The 24056-nt window shown below is 37.9% G+C and overlaps 1 long non-coding RNA gene across 1 annotated transcript in view; it reads right to left on the bottom strand.

Annotated features, from left to right (window-relative positions):
* The window catches only part of LOC122526339, a 40206-nt gene extending 16438 nt beyond the window's left edge, over window positions 1-23768 (bottom strand). The window contains exon 1 of the long non-coding RNA XR_006306029.1: window positions 23367-23768. This is a non-coding gene — a long non-coding RNA (uncharacterized LOC122526339). The remainder of the gene's footprint in view (window positions 1-23366) is intronic.
* Window positions 23769-24056: the final 288 nt, after the last annotated feature.

Raw genomic sequence — 24056 nt, 5'->3', positions numbered from 1 at the left:
TTCATACGCAGACGCAATACATCTTTGTACCGCGCATCGAATTTACCTTACGTATGAGAACTTATGTATATACATATATATGTACATATATACAGACATATATATATATAAATTAGAAAAATTTCGTACGGGCAAAACTGAAAGTGAGTAGGCTTTTTTTACTCGACATTTATATAGCATGTCATTTTAGTTTCGTTTTTATCGTCTAGTTTCTTCGTTGGCCCAAGCGCGTTTTTTATTCATTTTTTCGCTTCATTTTGCTCGTATTCCGTTTTAATCGCATTCGGAGTCTAAGTCCTATTCTTCTTGCGCTCTCGTACGTTCCTTGTGCCAGTTTGTCAAAGTTTCTTGCTAATTAAAAAGATCGAGGAAACGTTAGAAAAGACACCGTGATAAATTTAACATCAAGATTTCATATTTTTTTTCTCGAACTCTAACAACGATGATCTCAATTCTATTTTAGCGCACGCCAAATTTTCTCATCGATGACAAATTAAATCTGTTTTCGAACTTAATTATTCTTTACATTTATCAAAAATAAATATTCCTATTTTTAGATCTTTAAACTATCGAATTGGCGCACGAAAATTATACGTTCCTCGATCTTTTCTCATGTCTTCCAACGTTTGCACATTCACATTAGGACATTTTTTTTATGTTTCGATTAATGACAAAGGTCAAATATCAAATAAGATATAACATTAATTTCGCCAAATTCGGTCGGCTCGATTAATGACTAATGCGTATGCGGTTTTTATCCCAGTAACAAAAAATTAGGTGGAAGATTAGGAAAAGATACCGTTTTCGTTCTTTCATAGTTTACTTTTCTTTCGACTCATTAAGATATTATTTGTATTATTTGCATTTTCTTTCTTTTTTTTTTTTTTTTTTTTTTTTTTAAATAACTGGTTACCGAACCGAGAGTTTTTTATCTGCCTGTTCGTTTTATCCTTCCTTTCCCCTTTTTCTATTTTCTATTTTCTATTTTCTTTTCTTTTTCTTTCCTTTTCATTCTTTTTTAATGCGCGCTTCTAATCATTTACTTGTCGCGCACGATGAGTTTTAGAAATATGAAAGAGAGGAGGAGAATATGGTCGAGTTATCGCGATGTAATGTTAAAGATTATTGATTATAGTTGTGTTTTAACGTTCTACGTTGTGTTTTATTCTACAAGCCATGACATCGTGCTAAGGCACTAAGCAAAATACGATTCGTTATGTTTCGAGCGAAACTGAAGTCATAATTCGTTGCAATTGTAGTGGATCTCGATTTCGTTGAAGAAATATAATATAAAAACCGTATATCTTATGCGAGTAGTTGCAGTGTTATCATCGTTGATTTTTCAATGTACATAGTTATTGTATCTCTTGAAAAGAATTTACATGAAAACATACATACATATTATATATATACACATATATATATACACATATACACACGCACACACATGCATACATAGAAAAATCTTTATCGTTTTATCATACATTTATAACAAAAGTTAAACATTTACAAATTGTTTTGTTTTTTATTTCAGTTAGTCTTCCCATTGCATATCGAAGAATCGAGTTGTTATATTTAAAGTTTCGCAAATGCCTATAGTGATCGCAACGATATCCATCCATCCATCCTCTCTCGAGATCTATAAAAATTGATTCGCCGTAATTTTATAAGATCTTAATCAGTTAGATTTATTCATTGTCGAGCTGATATTTAGTCCTATTTTATTGACGATAAAACAAAACAAAAAAACAAAAGAAAAAATATAAATTAATTGGTAAGAGATATAAATATCGGTACGTGTACGCATACGCTTCTATCGTGCAAAGTGGTTTTACACGATCGTTGAGTAATCCGTATGTTTTGATAATCTTTGAATAGAGAAAACTTGGAACGAGGGTCGAATGGGGACGATGATAGAAGTTCGATAGTCAAATTTTCTTGATACCCCGACTATCAGAGCCAAAGAAATGTCATCCAGCGCCTACATAAACGTTTATTGTCTTTGATTTTTCTTCATTTTTTTTTTTTTTTCTTTTTACAGTGATATTTTTCAATAGTAGACACACCATAAAACAGAAGAAGCCTATTAAAGAAAACGAGTAATGCTATTTGGTTGAATTTTGATATACATAGTTTGAATAATAAAAAACAAATCAATAATACAGTCACGGCTCTACTTATCGTGCGTTAACAAAAGTCGGGGTTTCGATCATCACTTTACATTATATGTAAACAATATGGAGGACTTTCATGACAATATCGTCCGATGTATCGCGAATGAGGATCGTTGAACATGAAAAATCCTTTCTTCGAAGTGTATCCGTTGACGAGGACGCGTAACATCGGGCCACGATTCGCGTTTGTTATCGGAAACATTAAATTACGAGACGACGGATGCGGCAGTTTGCGTTGTCCCCCCTTATCGTCAAAACCTACGACGAGAATCAAAATTGCAGCAAGCATCGTTATCGAATGAATAAAAAACTATGTAATGCTCTACGTGGCCGAATTTTCGAAATACGCTTATTACAAATATAGGAAATGATATGATGTTTGCTGTTGCCGCTCCCGAATCTCTTTCTCTCTTTCTTTCTTTCTTTCTCTTCTCTCTATCTCTCTCTTTCTATCTATCTATCTATCTCTATCTGTCGCTCTCTTTCGCTCTTTCTCTTTTTCTCGAATGAACAATAAAATAATAAAAAGTGCTTCGATGATCTTGACTCATCGTGAAAAAATGTTCATTTTCGTACTCTAGTGATCGTCGAAGATGAGAAAAATCGTGTCATCGTTGAGGAAGAGGATGAAGTGATTAAGGCCACTGTAGATTCCTGAAGAAAATAGAAAAAGAAAAGAGAGATCGATCGTGATAGGAGGACGAACGAGTGAATTTTAGCAGAATTTATGAATAATATTAAAACATCGCGATTATTAATGCTCTTCCCGTTCGTGTCTTGGCATAAATATAAGCACTGATCATATGGACAGATTGTTCCCGATCGTCGCGATCGAACTCGATACTTTTTGATTATCGGTATAAAGATCGTAGGATAGAAGAGTTGATGATTAGAAGAAAAAACCTGTATACGTACAAAAAAAAGGAATTTCGTCCAAGAATATTGTCGTCGTTTATCCTCGATTGAAGGAAGGAATGTTTGACTGTATTATAGTTTCCAAGCTCGTCGCGATACTCGGGAACATTGTGTACAAAATTATATTTATATATACATATATGAATATATAAGTATATAAATATATATGCATGTATATATATATATATATTTTTATCTGTTATTTTTTTTTTTCGGAGAGAAAGAAACGCATGTATCTTGCTGTACGAGAGTGGAGAGAAAAGATAGTGAATGGGAATTGTGTACATTTTTCGCGAGAAATTGTGTATTGCAAGAGTAAATAAACAGATGAAATAAGAGAAAATATATATATTTATATATATATATGTATATCATATATAATTATTATATAATTTATATTATATATTGATATATTAATATTATAATATATTGTATAATATATATACATATACATATATATATAAAATATATATCGTCCATACAATGGTACACACATGCACACATACAAGGAACACTTCAAGTAGACCCGGAGAGTGAAGTGGGGCGCGTGCGCGTATCGGTTGTTTATCCGAGCGTGTGCTCCGAGGGATTTTTCGTTAGACTCGAGTGTGCTCTCGTGTAGAACAGCTCGAGATGTGGGAGGGGTTAGGCGAAAGAGATTATAGACTTTTAATCGGAAGGTGAGGCTAATAAAATACGAGAAAAAGGACCCACAGGAAGAAGCCTCTTCACGTTCGCCTTAGAGTTAGCTTTAACCTTTATGTATATCTATGTATATGTATATATCGTCTTTCTTTACTTTTCACTTGAGAAATCCAATCTTTCTGTTTCGTCCGTTATCTGTACCCTCTCTCTTTCTCTCTCTCTCTATCTTTCTCTCTCTGGTTTTTTAATAGACGAACAGTATTAATTTTTTAATGTTTTTCATAGAACGAACCATACGTTTAATAATAAACAGAAATTTTTCAACAATTTTGTCTTCACTCGTGAAAAACGATCGCGAGAACGCGAGGATCTTATATTTTTAATACTTTGTTCATTCCACGTCACTTTTCGGACGTCTTTTATACGACGAAGTAGCATCTTGTTTTTTTTTACATTTGACCGCGCGTTCGCACCCTAATCATTATGGATCTTGCGAGCAAAGAACCGTGAAATGGGCCGACAGGGTTTACCAGAGTTTGCCGAGGGACATAGCTGGAGGGACGTCATGGACGATCGAAGCGTGATGACGTGGAACATTCGTTTTTTTCCTATCTTTTCCTCTTTTTCACACCTCATCTTGCTGCTGCTCCCCGTTAATGCCGATTATGGTAGTAGCTATGTATACGCTCGTTGGATACTAAACTAAGTAGCTCTAGAAAATACGAGGAAGCTCATCGTCGTACAATTTTTCATATTTTTTCGAGCTACAACTTTAAGTTCTAAATTGAGTTTGTTTTAAAGAGAGAAAGAAAGAGAAAGAATATAAAGGAGAGCGATAAGGAAAAGGTTGAGCGAGCGTTCTGGAAAAGAGATTCTTCCTATTTTGCTCCTATTTTTCACCTTCTTTCTTATTCCTTCCTTCCTTTCTTTCTTCCTTCCTTCCTTCTTTCCTCCCTCCCTCATTGCTTTCTTTTTTGTCACTTCTTTCCTCGTCATTTGCTTCCTGATTTGCGATCGAAGGCGCCTAGACGTCGAGAAAGATCAATCGATGCGAACTCTGCAGTTAGAGCGAGAGAGGAAGATAGTTGATTAAAGAACGAGGGAGATAAAAGGTAACGAAGAGGAACGGCCGTGTTCCATGTTCCGTGTTCGAACACGCGCGTTAATTATACATAAATATATATATGCATTTTCACATAGAACATAGACACGCAAATGGAAAAACAGACAGAGACAGAAAGATATCCCATAGGCGTCGTATATATATGTTACTTTAATCAAGAAGGCTTATTGACTTAAACTGTGAGCCTGGTAAAACACTCTTTAACTTGTACAATATGCGTGTGGCCGCTTAAAAATATATTTTGTGTGCTTTCTCGCGCTCGCGCGCGCGCCCGTATGGATTATTATACGTGTGCGTCCTCCGAGAGACGGTGTGTGTACGAGGGGGCTATCCTTCGTGATCGACTGTAATTTTATATAATATTTGTAAGGCAAATGAAATATTATGTACAGCATACCTGACAGTAAATAATAAGTATATATATATATATATATATATCTACCTTACATCTATACAAGAATCAAATTACATAGGCATGCATTATGCGTGTTCCACTTTCCTAGCTCGATCGTTAGTTCTATGTAAGATTGATGCCGGATCTAAGTAATTGTAAGCCATTTTCTTATGATTTTTAAATCTTCTTTTTTTCCCCCTCTTCTTTTTCTACGATAGTTAGTTTCTTTCCCAACTCACGTTCGATAGAAGTAACTAAAAACTCTAACTATAATATTATTATATTTTCCTTTATTTAATATAAAACATCATCCTTTTTAGGAAGTTTACGTTACGTCTAATGTATACAGAGTTTGTATACAGTTTTCTTTCGACCGAAAGTCAATCGAACGCCCAGTTGGAAGCCACGATGGACAATTCGAGAATTCGATACTCGCAGGACTCGGTTCGCTTTAGGAAGTTTGTCGTTTTGAAATCCGTGTGTCGCGCGTCCTCTGTGTTTCACCATCATTTCCAATTCTCGTTTACGTAGTATCAAACATACGATGCCAGCCGATACGAATTGATTTCCGTAATTTGACGATGATAGCCGAGGAACTAACTTTCTGTCAATCGCAAGTCCTGCAACGTAAATAGATACGCCATCGCTTTGAACCGACTTTGTCAGGAATCGCATTATCAAAATTTTGCGAACCTAAAGTGTGGTCAAATCTCGAAAACGTGGCCAAAAGTTCAAGATGTAGTTTCGTTTTATCGATAATTAATATTTCTCAGTGTTCTCGAGGTCGCTGATTACGAATCTAATATTATTTTTATATAAAATTTCATATTTATATGTTGAAATCGTATATATATATATTAACTGCATTATGCGCGTTTAAAGAGATCATAATTTTGAGGACGCAGCGAGTCAAAAATGCGATGCGCTCGACGCTTACGTTTCAACTGATAATTTAAAGGAGTGCATGAGCAAAAAAAAAATGGTTGGAAAAAACGTTACGTAGTCCATTAAATATATTTCTATGGTTAAAAGTCTCCAAACGAAAATTTGTGTTGAACTTCTTTATACGTTTTCGGGATTTGGTCACACTGTGTGACGTATGCAAGCGGAGACTTTTTTCTTGGTAGAGTAGGAGAGGAAAAAAACTACTACTCTTTCTAAGGAAACTTTCCAAGAATATTTTTACAAAAGCTCAACCATATCGAAGCTAATTAACGTTTCATTTCATGTCAAGGAAATTTAAAAATGAGAATAAGTAAAAAGGTCAACTATGCGCGAGTAGTTATGTTAGTATGTAATTTACGAAGAAAATCGATGGTTACGACGAAGTTATCGAGCGTCGTAAAAATAGTTCATTAATTTGAGCCCGATTGAAAGTGAGAAGAAAACATGACTTTACCTTTCTATTTCAACACACGAGTAGTAGTAGGATCGTATACACCCAAAATTCTGTTTTTATATATGAATTTCTTTTACACGAATTAGGAAAAAAAATGTAATTCTCTTTTTACGCGACTTATTGTATTATTTTTGGTGATTTTTAAGACCAAAATCAATCTTCAATTTTTCCATAGATGCAATATATTTTTTTACACGAATTTTTCGTACACGTATTCTTCGGGAACGTATCTATCGTGTAAAAACAGAATTAGGTGTACTTAAATAAAAGTGAAGAGCCGAGGGTATCAAACGTACAAGGGAAATATAAGTCGTGGTAAGAAAAAGGCAAAGGATTTTCTCGTAGCTTTAAGAGATCGCGTGGGAAGAATTTTTTAGCTTTCGGTGGAAGCAGCAGCAGCCAGCAGATTTTCGGAGAAAGGCAATTAAGGGTGTCCACCAGGTTTGTGCCATCGTCTCTACCACGAACGGAGGGAAAAGGCAGTTTGCCGAGAAGAAAAACGTCCGATATCAGCGCCGATGACCGGAGACCGAAGGGACTGGAATCGTTTCTCGCTCGCAGAACCGTTCAAACGAACGGTAATGTCCTCCAGCCGGACAGAAATGAAATTCGCGTGATTTAGTCGTTCGAATTCACGGACAATCGGGAAAAGATAAATCCTATTCGAAAAATACTCTCTTATTTCTTCTCCTTCTTTTTCTCCTTTTCGCCCTTTTTCTATCCATCGAGTACGCTTACCGTTTGTTTTTTCACTTTTATCTTTTTGCGATCGCGTCTCGCGTGAATTATCTCATAAATTTTTCTAAAGGCATATATTCTCTTTCCAATAAACTCTAGTTATAAAACTTGCCAATCTCTTTTTATACTTTCGACTCGATTCGACGGACAACAACTAGAGGAGGTTCCATCAATGATTATGCATACCCACTCGCATCCGTGTATTAGTAGTTGTTCTTGTTAGTCGACGAGAAAATACCTTTTCAACCGTTTCACACGTCGATAAGTATAATGTCCGTGAGCGTATGGTAGCCGTAAACGATGGACGAGGGTGTTATTGTGAATAGAAGGGAAGAGACTGGATCTCAACGGCTAAGCTACGTCTGTGGAAAACAATAAATTGTTTAGTATAAGCACTTTTCCCCTCCGTTAACGCATCACCAGGGAATCAAATAACGTAGAAGGCAAACTATCCTTTATTTCTCGTAGAACGAACTACGATTTTGTTCGAATCAGCCCTGACCTCGGTCCACCTTCTCTACGCTTCAAAGAGTCAAGCACACACGCACGAATAATCGATGGCTTTCGCTCGTCCTACCGATTCGGTGCTTCGGGGTTGGAAGGCAGAGAGAGGATGAACAGGACTACTACCAAGATTTCGGATTTAACCTAATTTGCAATACGAGTTGCTTCGCCGGATTGGCTCTAAGCTCCTCCCCTCCTTCCTCTCTACCTCTGTCTCTGTCTATCCATCCTATCCAACTACATATCCATCCATTCATCTATCCATCCATCCATCCATCCATCCATTTAGTTCTTTTTCTTTCGTTCGTACACTAATACGAACGGTTCGATGAAGTGTCGACATCGCTTGCAGATCAAAGTAAACGTGTGCTTTGCAAATTAGAGTCGATCTGATATGTAAACGTTCAACGCTTATTGCTAACCATTTATAATGCTGTGATACCGACGATTTGTGGTTCGTCCTCTTCGATTTAATGACGCATACACATTCTCTCTTAAACACATACTTACTTTGGGTTCTATGTATTTTTGTTCTAACCGATCAAACTTTTTTATCGAGAAACTTGATCCGTGACCACTTTGAAACTTTGGTGTCGAGTATCGTTTAAACAGGCAGGTCAAACTGAGAGAAAGAAGGTTTCGGATTTAAAACATTTTCGCAATATTGATAGGTGGTAAATCAAAGGAAAGTAGAAGGCACGATATTATATAATGGTCTATTGACTTTAATGACGAATTTCAAACGAATTATGTCCATTCAACTTGGATAAGAGTACAGATTTGACTCGATAATCGACACAAACGGAGTCTTTTAATACCCGATTTTTCTATACATTGACAGACAGTTACATGATTCGAAACTCGTTATAGAAACTGTTTGCTTTTAGTCGAGTAACCCGATGGTCGTTCGGCCCATCTAATGGAATCCAAATACAAATACGACCAACTTAACGTATTTTTGTATACAAAAGTAGGATCTAATTTGAAATGGGAAGCCTACCTCGTTCCAACTGTTAAAGTTCAAAGAGGAGGAAGAAAGTTTTGATAAGAAAAAGGACGAAGAGAGGGGTGCGGACGCGAGGATGACCTTTCGTCGTTTGCGGTATCCCAAGGAAACTAACATATATTGACAGTTGCAATTTTAAAAGCATTTGAGTGTCAGGTAAAAGTCCACTTTTAATCCTCCACTCGTTCCATAGGACTTTGCTTTTTTTTCCCCCCGTTTTCTTGTTCACATCGATCCTCGAAACGAGAAAGAGGAGGAGGAGGAGCAGAAGCAGAAGCAGATGGAGGACGACAGAATCAGCCGCTTTGTCATCAGATCGTAGTCTCGCTTATTCGTTTTTATTTACCTTCTTCTTTAGACGCTTACAGACGATAATTCACCGACACGGCAGACCATTTATTTACCGTCGGCATCGCGGTTTCTTCCCGCAACTATCCGACAACGCCCGTATAAAAGGACTGATCACGAAAATTCCTCCTTCTTTCTTTTTCACGAGTCGACACCTCGGCGCTATTCCAACCTCTTTTATTTCATCCATCTCGATGCGATTTCCATTGGATACGCGAGAAAAGAGTGTTTAACAAATCGTTTTTTTAGCTCCCCGTTGTTATATTTTATTATAGCGTATTTGCGTCCCCAATCTACGCACATACCAACGCGTTTGTATTCGAAAGACCGTTCGTTAGAAATTTGAAAAAAAGAATTCGTCGTTCGAAAATTTCTGGCACAGTCATTCATGATCGTTTTCTTTACTTTCACTAATCGAATCTAATTGAATTTTCATTCGACCCTCGTTCGAGAGAGAGAGAGGGAGAACATTCGATCCTTTGGGATCGACAACCTACGCTTGGAAGCCAATAAAAATTAACGTTTTATTTGGAAAAATTGGCTTCTCCTATTTCTCTCTTTCTTTATTTTTTTTTCTTTTATTTTTCTTTTTCCTGCTTGTTTTTTCATTGACGAAAACTACGTGGATTTGTTCGGCCGAAGGATGTTGGATAATGAAGAATATAGGATTTGGTTTAATAATCGTTTCACGTTTCTACGACCTTAGCTTCGATCGGAGAAAAACGAGCTCGGATTTGTTCTTTGTAAAGAAATCGTAAGGGGAGGAAGAAAGATCTCTTTGTAAAGTCGGTGGCGCTTCGTTAAGCTAGAGAATTCAAAGTCTATGACCGAAAAGTCGATCGGATGCTAATCAGAACTTTACTTCGCGTAAGCCACATAAAAGTAAGAGTTTTTCGAGATTAAAAAAAAGTATAATACATAGATATAGTTGACGGATAAGACGTCTTATATAAGGAGTCGTCCGACCAGCTGCTATTTGGATTGGTTTGAGGATCGAGATCGAGCATCGACCGTACGTAAATCCGAATACTTGGATAGTTTTTCAAGGAGGGAAGGTAAATCGTATTTAGGGAAGAACAAAAAAGGTGAGAGGAAATGAGGGGAGGGAGGGCAATTTTGTATCGAAAAGAATATCGTTGTCGATCGGATGATTCGAAGAAGGAGGAGGAGGAGGAGGAGGAGGATGAGTAAGAGAAGAACGGGAAGGGAAAGGGAGGATGATGCGTGTAGAGGAATTTTTGGGCAGTAGTCGGCCTCGTTATGCTGTAAAATCTGAAATCGATTGGAGAACCCGGACCGTGTCGGGGCGTCTGCGCGACTCACACGTCGACGCAGACGCCGAGGTTGCTCGTCAGGTCGATAGTGAGCCCTGCTTAAATTCTACGAACGAACTTTGCCGATGGTCCGTGAGGGAAAGAAGGAGGATCGCAAGGAGGAAGAAGGAAGGAGGAGCGGGGCCAAGTTAGAAGGGACGAGATAGAAAGAGGATACGAGGGACGGGAAAAGGGGGATGGATCGGTTCTCTTGGTTCTATCTACGAAAGACGGACATCATTGCGTCGACGAATTAATTACGGCCGATCCTTAGGTCCCCTTTATGACGCCTTCCGTCCTCTAAACCAGGTCGGTAGGCAACTCTCTCTCTCTCTCTCTCTCGCACGCTTAAAAGTAACATCCGCTTATGGAGACCCGATTTGCCGGGTAAAAGAGCAAAGGCCAAATTCCCAATCCCTTTTCCATCGGACAATCCGATATTCTTTCGATGGGTCGTAGGATAAATCTCAAACGATCGTTTTACGTTCAAACAATTCCTACGTATGTATTAGAAAATAGTATTCCAAAGTATTTATTTATAATCAATTGTGGGAAGAGAAGAGATAAATATCGATAAACTCGTATATTTGGAATCGTTGATCTTTCGGAGGTGTAATGTCAAAAGGGAAAAAGGGAATAACGAATTTGTCGCGGAAAAAGAGGCGAGAGATAAATTCAAAGGATTAACTTGGACGCGTTCTGCTCGGTTCGGCTCGACTGTCCGTAAGATTGTGCACGATGAGGGAACACTATTCTACACGTGGTACGGAAAGATAAAGTGTTCGCGCGCTCCTGACCGATAAAAGACATCCTTTTAAAAGCGATTTACGTAAAGCGAGTCTTTATCCTTATCCACCTATCGATAAATATTGATTTTCCATGGTAAAATGGTTGGAGATAGGACGGACGCGAGGCAAACAAGCACAGAGTAATTTATTCATATACGTACCGACGAGTAACACGAATCTTCCTATTCGTATCTAAATGATTTCCTGCCTTTGCTATCTATTCGCGATCAGAACAAAAAATTGATCTTCGTTTGACCGAACGTTCGCGAGATTAACTCTAAACGACAAAAAGAAAGAGAGAGAGAGAGACCACTCTCGAACGACACGGCTAACATAAAAGAACAAAGTAGCTCGATTGATAAAAATATCGAGCGCGAAAAAGCACACGATCCTGCTCTGGAGATCGCGTTTTTACACTTTTTTCCCGTTGTCGAGTGGAAAAGATCGGTCGATCGCGGATCGAACGCGTTCTCGTTAAAGGAAGAGAGAGAGAGAGAAAGAGGGAGAAGCTTCGAATATCGAATGAACGAACAGAGAGAAGGAAAAACGAATGAACGTGGGCGTCGCGTCGTTCGAGTCGAAGCAATAAAACGCGATTCAGCATCGATATTCCGATGAAAGTGGCACTCGTTAAATTAAAAGGCGTGTCCTGCTGGAAGACAAATTGGCCGCGGAAAAAGAGGACAAAGGCTCTCTCTTTCTCTTGTTGCGGTATGCCAAGCTCTCGAATCTACCTGTCAGCTGATTACAAGGACGAATCGCGTTTCTCTGTGAAAATCGTTTGCATTGCTCGATCAAACGATCGCGAGATGGTGCTTCGAAGAAAGTCAATCGAAAGAAAAGACGCATCTTTACGGTTCTCTCTCTCTCTTTTTTCTTTTCATTCGATTCCCATCTCGAAGACAGAAAATCACGGAAAGAAATAAATAAAAAGAGTAAAAGGAGTAGAAAGATTCCGTTGAAAGAAGTGCATCACACCGGAACGCGCATATCCTTGGAGAAAAGGTACAAAGATTCTTCGAAGACATACCATCGGACGTTCGATATTCCGATAAAATTGGCATTCGTTTAATAAAAAGGAGCTACGACTTTGAACATCGATGTCGTCTTGAAAAGAGATGGAATATTATCCGGAGAAAAAGATTCATTGGTTTCACCTAGCAGAGCTCTATTTTCCTCCCGAAACAAATTTACTCGGGCGAGAGAACGCGTTGCGCGATGAGATTTTCACGCGGTTGCAAAATTTACGTTGAAATAAGGCCAATTATTCCGAGTGGAATATCATTTTTTAATGGGATAACTAATAAATATCTCGAAATTGTTGTTTTCTTCTCTAACGATCTTGGAATTTATTAGACTTATTTCTCGAACGTTATCGAGATTTAAAGAGAATCGTATGGTTAAGTGGAGTATAAGAAGAATCGGGATGAGACTCTATTCCCTATTTTTCTATCCGTCTACGTCTATCGTTTATCTAGCGTGCGTTAGAAAGCCGCGAAACCTATGCTCGATAACGCTATAAATCCCAAAGAGCGCCGACTCCACTTTGGACGAGGATTTACCTTAAGCCAGGATAGATCGTTCGACGTGACGAACGTTGTTAAATAAATTCGACGGATTCTTGGACGAGCGTGAAATTATTTTTCAATGCCCGCGTCGCCCACGCGAATATTCGTTTCGTGACTTGTGTTTTTCTCCTTTATCTTAAACTTATATATATATATTCTACGCGATATATAGATATATGGTACATTACAACGTAATATAGAAACCAACCTGTGTTCACATTTTTTATGGTAAACGATCGCGAATAAAAAAAGAAAAAAAAAGAAAAAAAAAGGAAAAGGAGAAAAGTTAATAAGAAGCATGGAAACGTGCCCTCGAAAGCCTCCTTTGAAATGTTTTACAATGCATATTCATAGATACGCTAGCGGAAATCCTATATGTGCACGTACATACGAATTTCAAACTCCATATATGCGTTGCAGATCGAAGAATGCATGTTGCTTCGAATGAATATTACCGATGCTTTTTTTTTATTTTTGCTTTTTTTTTTTTTTTCTTCTTCTCTTCTACCCACTATCTTTTTCCCACAATTTAGTTTCGCATCAGTTTCGGTCGTTCTTTCGAGCTAGAGTCGCGAATCAAAGGAAGTGCTCGCGAAAATTAGAAAACTTTTCGAGGTTTATTTTCTACGGCACGAGAATACCCGCTGTATGTCTTGAAAAAGAGAAACGGAAAATTAAAAGTCGTACGAACAACACTGTTACGGACACGTAAGCGAGTTTCTCGGGGTGGTTTTCAAGTATTTCACCGGCAGAGCGCGACCTTCGCTATACCAGAGAGAAAACAAAAAGAAAGAATAAAAGAAAGATCCTTTGTGTTCGTGTAACGATTACTAAAGCTTGACAGACATTTTTGATTTTCTTTTATATTTTTTTTCTTCTATTTTATTTTATCATAAAATCCCCGAACGCGAGGATACAGTTAATAAAGAGTTAATTCGAAACAGGTCATCGTTATTCGGATTGAGCTTCCATTTTTTGTCTAAAATCTAATATGATTAACTTTAATAAATGAAAATTATTTGTTTCGCGAATTCTACTTTTTTTTTTTTTGAGAATTTACGTATAGCTATATTTAAACTATTTTACTCGAGATTCATTTAATTTAATCAAAAATACGCGTCAGCAATTCATTTATCAAATCTTTAATGGGCAAATAACGGAAAGAGAGTGACAAGGAGGATTCTGTTACGTAAGATATCTACTTTTATTTTCGCAAGAGAGAAATGTCTCTCCGAGTGATAGTCAGATAGACTTTGGATGCGTTCGCCTTTTATACTTTGACAGCTGCTTTCTCGGAGTATCCGAGAAATTTTTAAGAAATTTGACTCGCAGCTTCTTTGTCGCCTCGTTCCAAGCTTTTCCTCGAATACAATTCCAGGGAGTTTAAAGTTTCGCAAAAGTCTGTGCGTTGCGCTCTTTTCGCTTTAGAAAATATTTTTTCCTCGTAATTCTCTAGCGGATTTAAATCGTAAAAATATACGCTCATGGAAGAGATTCAAAGTTGACTACGGAACGTCCAAGGGTAGTCGACGTACCATGAAGAATAAATGTGTCGAAAAGAAGACGCGTTTTTACGTTAACTGCTTTTACTCGAGTAAAACAAACATTTTTAATCTTTTTTATTTACATAAAAGTACCTACATAATAAGATAATAAGAATATAACTAAATATTTGATAAGTAAAACAGAGTTTCTTTAGATAGATTGTCATACGTTTTCATCTAGCAACGTAAGCTCATTGTTAACATTAAAAGATCGTCGTGCTTCTCTCGGAAGAAAAGGGAAGTACGAGCAAATATAATCGTCGTCCTCGTCGTTGTCAGTAATTCGAAAGAATGTTTTGTTCTTTTCGTTGGCAAACGTCTTTGCTTTTTCTTTTTCCCCCTTGGATAATATTTGCAAATTGCTAGTACTGCAATTTTCCCCACCTGGCTGCAGGCACTTCCACCGCTTTACGGCTGGCAGTTCGGAAAATACATCGCGATTCTCGTTAAAACTTGCCCGACGACCGAACGCGCGATGTTAGCGCGATACAATAAGTCATCCCGGCCGATGTAATAACAAGAATTCCGCTTTAAAAATGGCACGTTTTTAATCCTCGATTGCTACAGTTATCGTGGCAGCTGGGCTTTTTCGTAGAGACGCACTTCGGGTAGTCGTTTTCTTCGTTTCTTTTTTTTGTTTTTTTTCCGTTTCTCTTGTTTCTTTGTTTCCTTTTCCCTTTTTTTCTTTTTTTTTCTTTTTTTTTCTTCTTTTATTTTAATAGCACACTAGAAAATTTGTACGCAACGATAGAATATAAAAAAGCTGTCACGGTGAGTAAATAAAAATATCGTCAAAGTATCATCGTTTTATACGGTGACGCTGACGTTTTTAAAGTGCATTCTTTTGACGAGAGATAAATGCACAAAGAAAACTCGTTAAACGAATTTAACAAAGGGAAATTCGCTACGGAGGAAAACGGTTTATGTAATTATTACTTTAAATTCGTTTCCGTTGAGTACACTAATTCGGTAAGAAGTGGTGTTTTATTCGTCAAAATCCGACGTAATGAACACGCGAAGATTCGCCGATTTTCTTTCCAATGCTAAAGAAAGATACGACGCGATATATCGATATAGAGGAAAATTATTAAACGCGACGGTATACCCAAGGGAAATTTAAGTTGTTTTCATTCAAGAGAAGCACGTTTGTTCGTTCCATCCGATTGCTCGTCGAGATACGAAGAACAAACAAAGCGTGAAAACACGCCATCCTCCTTGCTTACTTTACAGACAGCATGAATAATAGCGGCTTGGAAAATACAAAACAGTACTAACCGATTTTCCAGGTATGTCGATGGAAATGGAACCTATCATACTTTAAATCAAATTTAACGACGATCGATGTATCCAAAAGAAAGTATGAATTTTCCTCCTACGATTATAAAACTTATGTTGGAAGGAAGAAAACAAAAAAAAGAGGACAAAATAATTTTATTTTCTGCGAGATCGTTAAGATTTCTCATTTTTTCTATTCCTTCCTCTTATTGTGTTTTTTTTAATACATATGGTATTTTTCTTCCTTACGAATTTTTCTCATAGCACGCAAACGTTTTTATACGGCCATTTGAGTAACGTTTAACATTTTCGACAACTGTAAAAGTATTTAAGCTGAATTTTCCTCTCGCAATTCTTGCAGCTTGACATCTGCAAATTTTGTCGGTTGTCATTCGAAACATTCTTTGTCCCTCGCGTTAAAATTACCGTTTCGAAAGTATTCAAATCAAACTCTACGTGTCCTTTATGACGGAGTTTTCTTGAGATCGAAATAGCGAAGAAGTGCATGTCGGAGAGACAACTTGTCGCTGTACATTTTCAATCGATTGATAAATCTTCTGGCGTCAAGAAATTTAACCTGTGAAGATTGAACTCCTTACAGGTATATCTAAATTATAAAAGATTTACGACTTTACCGTGAAAGTTTGTCAGGAGGTATTACATTTACTACCTCATACTTGTAAAATTCATGTTAGCTGGCTTAATTACGATAGTTCATTGGAGGGGGAGAGTTTTGCAGGAAGGTTCGCAGGGAAACGATAAACCACGAGCCCTACAACTACGACTGCTACGTTTTCTCTCGAAAGAAGAGAAATACAATGAAATGATGAGCATAGAGAGAAAATAATATATGAAAGAAAAAAAGAAGGAGAAGAGAAAAGAACCACCATAAGTACCACACACACACACACACACACATATAGATGAAACTATATACGGTGCTGTATTCGTTCGTTTCGAGCTAACTTTCTCCTTTACAAACTTCATGGTTGATTCGCCATTTCGATCTCCCTGGCGATATCGACAATTTTACAGACAAAGTTAGTATAGATAGGTACGAGTAGTTTGCTTCTCGAACCAATCAGCGATCAATGGATTTGGGACGAAGTTCGTTTAAGGTTTTACGATTTTTCTAATACTACTTTATTATTTACTCGCTCCGATAGGATTTTTCATATTTGCGTTTGATGTCGAACTTTTACGAGCAGATTGGAGAAAGTTCATTTTTTTTTCAACGGTTACCTTTTTTTTTAACAGAGCAATACATTTTGAAGTGTCGATTAAACGCGTGGGTGCATGCAACACGTAGGTAACTACCGTACTCAAAGCGAACACTCGAAGGAAGATAAAAAAGCCAGTCTCGGACCAAGGGTAGAAATAAATTATATTTACAGGTCACTTTACACGTGTTTCTTCTCTTCGACGTGTTCTTCGATCTCCCTTCTCTCATATCCTTGATCCGACGTACGTGATAGAAATGATCATTCGAAAGGAATATTCGATACGTTTATTGCATAATAAGCAGGAACAACATTTTACGCATTTTTATTCTATAAATGGAATTGAATTTCGGCAAATATTAATCCTTTTTTATTTCGATTAAAATTGGGAAATGAAGAAACGCGAACGTTATCGTAAGGTTTAACATCTGTCAAATTGATAAGACTGGAAAAGTTTTGACCATTCGAAAGACAATTATTAATAAGAGAAATATTAATAAAAGGTTTAATAGATTAGATTTCTAAGCATGGTTGGTACACGACATGTGGCGTAGGTGTTGGTACATAAAATTTTTTATGACGTCCGAAGAAGAAGAAGAAGAAGAAGAAAAGGATGATGAATTTTATGGAAAGACGCGTCCTCTACTTTTGAAGCGAAATTTCTTCTCCTTTCCTATTTCTCGTATCTCGAAAAAGATTTGAAGTTTTCTTTCTTGGTAAAAGCACCTAACTTATTTCGCTGCTTTCTTTGTATTTGGAAATAAATCCACAGGGAAGAATCTTGATAAGGAGAACGGAAGAGACACGTTTAATACGTACGTACGTAAGTACATAGATGGAGTGGAAATACGAATACCTATGTGTATATATATATATATAGGAAAATGAAATGAGATTCTGGAAGATTTTGCGTTTCATATGTTCGCATTCTCGAGAAAACGCATTTTATAAAGAGTGTAACAGTTCGACGAAAGTGAATCATTTCAATGAGTTGCATCCGATTTATCGTTGGAGAATTTATACTTTGCTCGATTTCAAAGTAAACGTACGAAAATCTCGCGAAAAGATTTGCCTTTGAGAAAATATATATTGAATTTCTCTTTTATGAAACGAAACATAACGAAGGAAAGAACGTTGAGCTTTTCCTTATTATATATTCGATTAGTAGCTAGAACGTCCGTAACGAATTTTCCCCGAACGAAAACCGAACTTTCAAAATTCTTGATCCTCTTTGTAAGCGGAGAACGAAATTTTTGCGAAATTAATTTCAACTAGAATTAATCTCTCCTACGGTATTAGAGATCGCATTGAAAATTTATCCACAGTCCTTTAATACCAAAACTCCCTAATAATTCCAGCTTAACCGCTTCTACTGATTTAAATGAATTTTGATTACAACTTCTCCTGTGAGATCGTACGAACGCGATCCGGGTGATAGGAAGCATTAATATTAATAACGCATGAAATGTAATCTGCTTTTCTAAATTTACTTACAGAAACTTGTATTCTACGAATGAGTTAGCATCGATATAACTTCAAAATCGTATATAATATTTCAAAAAAGATTATAAGTTCGCGAATAGAGCAACCTGTTGAATAGAAACGTAATAAGTCGTAATAGAGAATCTTTTTAACGTTTAGATGCGGAGAATATATTCGTAAAGAATATCTAAGATCTTTTTTACGACGCGTCCTATCAAATATGTAAGAGTTATACCTACATATGTACGACGAGGCCGAAAGAAGAAAAATCAAATACGTAGATGCAGTGCTTTCCAATCATCTTTTATTGCATTTTTATTAAACGACGAAATTGATTAATCAAATCCCAAACTGTGGTCGAGTTGCAAATGCGGAGAACTCGACATACGTCGCGGCCGAATTTGAAGAATTTCCGCGAGGTTACGAAACGAGAGAAGAGAGATAGGAAAGTGGAACGAGGGGTAAAGGGATAGAGAGAGAGAGAGAGAGAGAGAGAACCTACGTGCCGGAACGTGGTTCTTCTTTACTGGTGCAGCGCGACGCGAGGAACGATAAACGTGTCCGAGGTAGGAGAAATATCGTTTTGGAAGCAGAGAGAGGGTCGTTCAACGTCCAGGTACCGTTACTGCACATCTGGCGCTGTCTCCATGAATATAAGCTCGTACCACTGGCATCGGTAGTAGTAGTAGCAGCAGCAGCAGCAGCAGCAGCAGAAGCAGAAGCAGCAGTAGTAGCACTGGAACTACCTCCATTTCCACCATCTCCGTCTCCTTCTTTCTTCATACTCTCTTCATCTTCCTTTACTTCCTACCTACATACACACATGTACGTATACACATATATCTTTCTTTCCATCTCCTTCTCCTCCTCCTCCTCGTAGTAGCCACTTTCGAGAAAGTTTCGCCACGATGCTCGGAGCCAGAGCAGTGTCAGATGTGGGAAGAGAAAAAGGGATGGAAAGGAAGAGAAGAGATGAGAAAAGAAAAAAAGAAAAAAGGAGAGAAAAGGAAGATCGAAGAACCCGAGCTCGTGTGTAGTCCCTTTCGAAGAGGGCGACCGCGTCGTATGGTCTTTTCAGTCGGAACGTTCAGCGTAGTCTCTGTCGTCTTTAGAAGAGAGAAAGTACGAGGAGGAGGCGGAGGGTAATCGTTTGCGAACTTCCTGCCAACTTCTTTCGTGGCAGAGTGAACGGAAGAAAACTAAAAGAGAAACGCTCGGATAACAGACGTTGCATTTCGGAATCAATTTATTCACCCTCTCATGGGACCCTAGCCGATATTCGACGATACTACTATACTCTTCGATCTATATGTTCTTCCAACGTTCCGCTTCGTTACTCTTCTTTGTCTCATTTCTTTCTTCTTTCTTGACACTGGTGCAAGAGATAAAAAAACAGAGAGACGAGAATTACTGGCACGACAAAATCTAACGATGTATTTTTACTTTGTTACGCTGGTACATAGATAATTAACGTCGCACTTTATTAATACGATTACGACTGATTCTACGTCGACTCGATTTACTCGATTTCCGTAGATAGACGAGATTCGATGAAATTTTCATCAAATTCGGAGTCCCCCGTTGTCGTTAATTTTTAGATTTTATTCTAAGAGAGGATAGTCAATAATCGTATAGAATTTATTTTCGCGAATATCAATGTAAATTGATAGATATACGAATTGGTAAGGATATTTTTCCATTGTTTTGATGAAATTAAGTATTCTCATCGTATTCCCTCTCTTAATCGGCTTGTCTCGGGCTCGGAGTTTGTCGTCCGACATCGACGAGTCTTGGTTTCCTCGTCATTGGCAGCATCGTTGACTCGGTCTCTCGTTCCGAGTCCTATTCTGGGATATTGTAGACTAACGTGGGGTGGCTAGGCTGCCAGCCAGCCAGGCCGGCAGCATTGTCTCTCCTTTTATCGCGAAAGAGTAGAAGGTTGACGGAGATCGGTCTGAAGCCACAAACTAATTACGACCCCGGGCGCCGTCGAGAATAGAGGCGCCGATGGCGCACGCTGGGGTTGGGTTATACATTCACCAAGGGAGAGTTGTACGAAGGCAGAGAATAACACTGTCGTTAGCACCAAGCCGGGGGAATGGACTCTGTGTATTGGTCTATCGTATATTCTACCGTTGATACTTATTAACTCTTCCTATTCGCATATAGAAATATATAGTTTCTTATTGAATAGAAAAGATACCAAGTCTGGATGCGAAAGACGTAGAAATACTAAAACGAGTGATAGGAAAGAGAGAAGGAAAGCGGAGAAGGCCTGAGAGAAGAGTGTGTTGAGATAATTTTATATAAAGTCAGTTATCGATTTGAATTTTTCATTATCAATTGTTATGTTTTGTAGTATAGTTTATATAAGGTGACGAATGGAAAGCGGAAGTGTATTGGTAGAATAAATATTATTATAGGTTATTGTAAAAGAAATAATGTAACGGAAGATTCTATTCGTTTTCTTCGATTTAAACTACATTTCAATTGCGTAACATTCAACGTCTACTGTTATACTTGCGTATAGGTCGACATTATTATTTGACCGTTTTACTCGAAGTAATGAAAGCTCTACAGAGCGAGATGTTCCACAGCAGTGTTCTAATATTCGACCGCTAAACTAAAACGTGTTTAGAGCGCATCGAGAGTCAAGTGGCTAGTCCCTGAAAGCCAACCAGCCGATGCAACGCAGAAAGCATTCTCGTGCTTTGTGTCTTCTCGTATTAAATGCGGACAAACTATTCGCGTGGCTTGCTGTAACACGATAATGCATAGTTATCGAGTTTTCCTTTCCTCCTCCCTCTCCTCCTTTCTTCCACCTCTCTCTCTCTCTCTCTCTCACACACTCTCTGTTCAGTTATCCTTGAAACTCTGACGAATTTCAACGAATATTTACATAGAGTAGCTAGTAAACCCTGTTCGCGATTCCGAATGAGACAGATCTACTTCAAGGACTCCAGTCTTAATTTTCTTTTACCTGTAACAATCGGAAAAAATCATGTTCTACCCTACAATTCTATTCGCAAACTATCATATCACTTCTACGCAATTTCCTAGCCAACCCGTCAACATGCCAAATTGTAAGAAATTGGAGAACTTTAGAGGAAACCCATGTCCAACAGTAGATTAGAAAAATTAAATGATGATAATGAATTTGTATAAAAGCAACCCTTTACGATTATAAAGAAAGAAAATACGTGAACCGTTCGACTATCATTCACGTGTACTCTTTTTTCAAAATTTATTTCGCCAATTCTACTCGTCCGTTTTTATCGAAAGAACAACCTAAAGGATCGTTGAATGGCTTTAATACTTTTAATCGTACTAGAGCTCGGTATTAGAGAATAGCGCGAGACGGTGTGCCGTAATTCGCGGCAAAATGCCTTCATCGTCTCAATGCCATCCGAGTTCGAATTGGTGTGCGCCGACGCAATTAAATCCTCGAGCGCCTAATTTGAGCCTCCTCCTCCTCGTTCTCCTCGTTATCGTCCTTGGCGTTGGCAGCAACGGCGGCGAACAAGGATTAGAAAGAGAAGGTAATAGGACACGACGGTGGGAAGGACGAGTTTGGTCGGCTTAATTGAACTGTATAGACCTAACGACGTAATTGCTAAGACGATTTAGAATACGTAAACGAGAGTATATGCTTCGAGCTGCCAAACGACTACTCCAACGAACAAAAAGAGAGAGAGAGAGAGAACAAACGTACGAAAAGAGTGAAAAAGCGAGAAGGAGAAAAAAAGGAATCGAGTTGATTGACGATATGAGAGGTTTGGCTTGACTTAACGCGTACCTCGTATAAGAATGCTTGTCAATCAATTATTAGTAGACTAAAAAGGTTCTAGCATCTTCGAGACCTCTCTTCATAGTTCTTTTCGATAATCTGTTTTAAGAAGGTAACATTTTTGTTATAATTGTGCGATTAGACCGACACGTACGATATCCGAGAGACTGTAAAAGTGTTTAATTGATCTCTCGCGGCCGTATATAGAAAATATTTTCTCGAGTATTGAAAACGCTAAAGAAAACACTTTTTGATGTGTGTGCGGTGTTATCGAGAAGGCGATATCTCTTCCGAGAAAACGATGAAAGCATTTATTTCCGAAGAGTAATGTGTATCGTTCGATCAAAGCAGACTTTCTCCTACTACGGATCCGGCCAGCTTACTTATCGACCGCGTAAAAGCTCCTTCGATTTCACTCGAAAAATATTCAAATGAGTTTCCACAGAGGAAATCCCATTCTAAAGAAATGTTGCTAACGCTATCTTAGAGATTGCGCGCGAGAGAATTACAACTGAGAAAGAGAGAGATTTTTCTCTACCACCTTTATCCGCGTGTAGTGTTTTTTTTTTCTTTTTCTTTTTTTTTTCTTTTTTATCTCAATTTACAAGAAAAGAGCCAAGTTAACAGGACATCGATTTTTTTCTAATTCTACACAGTTGTACGGTGTATACTTTCAACTTTGCAAGTGTATACTCCTCAACCGTTATCAAGAAAACCAAGGGAGAGATTTCACGTGTATTCTTGTATTTAATGTTAGATGGAAAAATAAAATTTGTAGAGTTTAATTAAGGGAAAGAAAAATTATATTTCAGTTATCTGAAATGTTTTGAGCCTAATAAAAATCGGTATACCGTCAACTTGGCTTTCCCTTTGTTAGTTATAAAAAGAAGAGTTAGAAATATATGATTATTATTAACGAAATGATCGCGTTACCTTCGTAAGGTTAGTATCAAATTCATCGTCAAAGATATAAGACATCGGTAAATCTGTATAAACTAGGGGGAACGGTAAAGAAACAGAGAAAAAAGAAAAATGGTTTTCAGAGGGATTAAGAGGTCAGGTGCCTTGCGGTTGAGGGTAAATGCAGACCGGATCAAACATCACCGAGGGATTATCGTTGGACTTTTGCAATAAGTACGTTACCTTGTTCTTGTCCAGGAACGGACCATGATCCTAGCTCTATGATGAACCCTTCGATCGACCACTCTCTCCCTCTCCCTCTTTCTATCTTTCCTCGGGGCTGAAACTTTTTCGCACGATGTATCACTTCGGCATCGAAACGACTTTCGAGGGCTTACGACCTTCGACGATTGAACGTTCGTCGAAATCTCTCGATCGCCTTGGAATTTATGTTTCGAGGGTGGAAAGATAACGGGGGTTAAGAAGTTGAAAAGCCCTTAAGGTAATCACTATACGGAGGATGCTTCTTAACGACTGTAGACTAAAGGAAAAAAGTATATACGTATATAATCGGAAGGGAGGTGAAATGGAAGACCGTCAACGTAAGCTCACGATCATCTTGGTGTCGTACCTTTGACGCATTGCGCTGCGAGCACAACCCTATACTAGCGAGGGTTGTCCTCTTGTTTCTTTTTACAAAAATAACTTCGACCTTTAACCTATTGTTATCTCGTACGGATTGATACGTTGTCCTTTTTTAAAACGTCCGCGTTTTAACGTCGCATGAAACATCGTTAAAAAAAAAAAAAAACCGAACGCGGAAAAAGTGCCAATAAATGCGATCAATTTTTAAAGGCAGTAGTAGTCGCCGTTGAAAAATTCAGTAAAAAAGATGTCCGCTAACGTTACCACGGAAACGAGTATATCGAACGT

Source organism: Polistes fuscatus, unplaced genomic scaffold (assembly GCF_010416935.1).
Source record: "Polistes fuscatus isolate 324 unplaced genomic scaffold, CU_Pfus_HIC Scaffold11, whole genome shotgun sequence".
Taxonomy (NCBI): Eukaryota; Metazoa; Arthropoda; class Insecta; order Hymenoptera; family Vespidae; genus Polistes; species Polistes fuscatus.
Note: the sequence above shows the minus strand (reverse complement) of the source record. Positions and strands in the feature narration are given on the sequence as shown.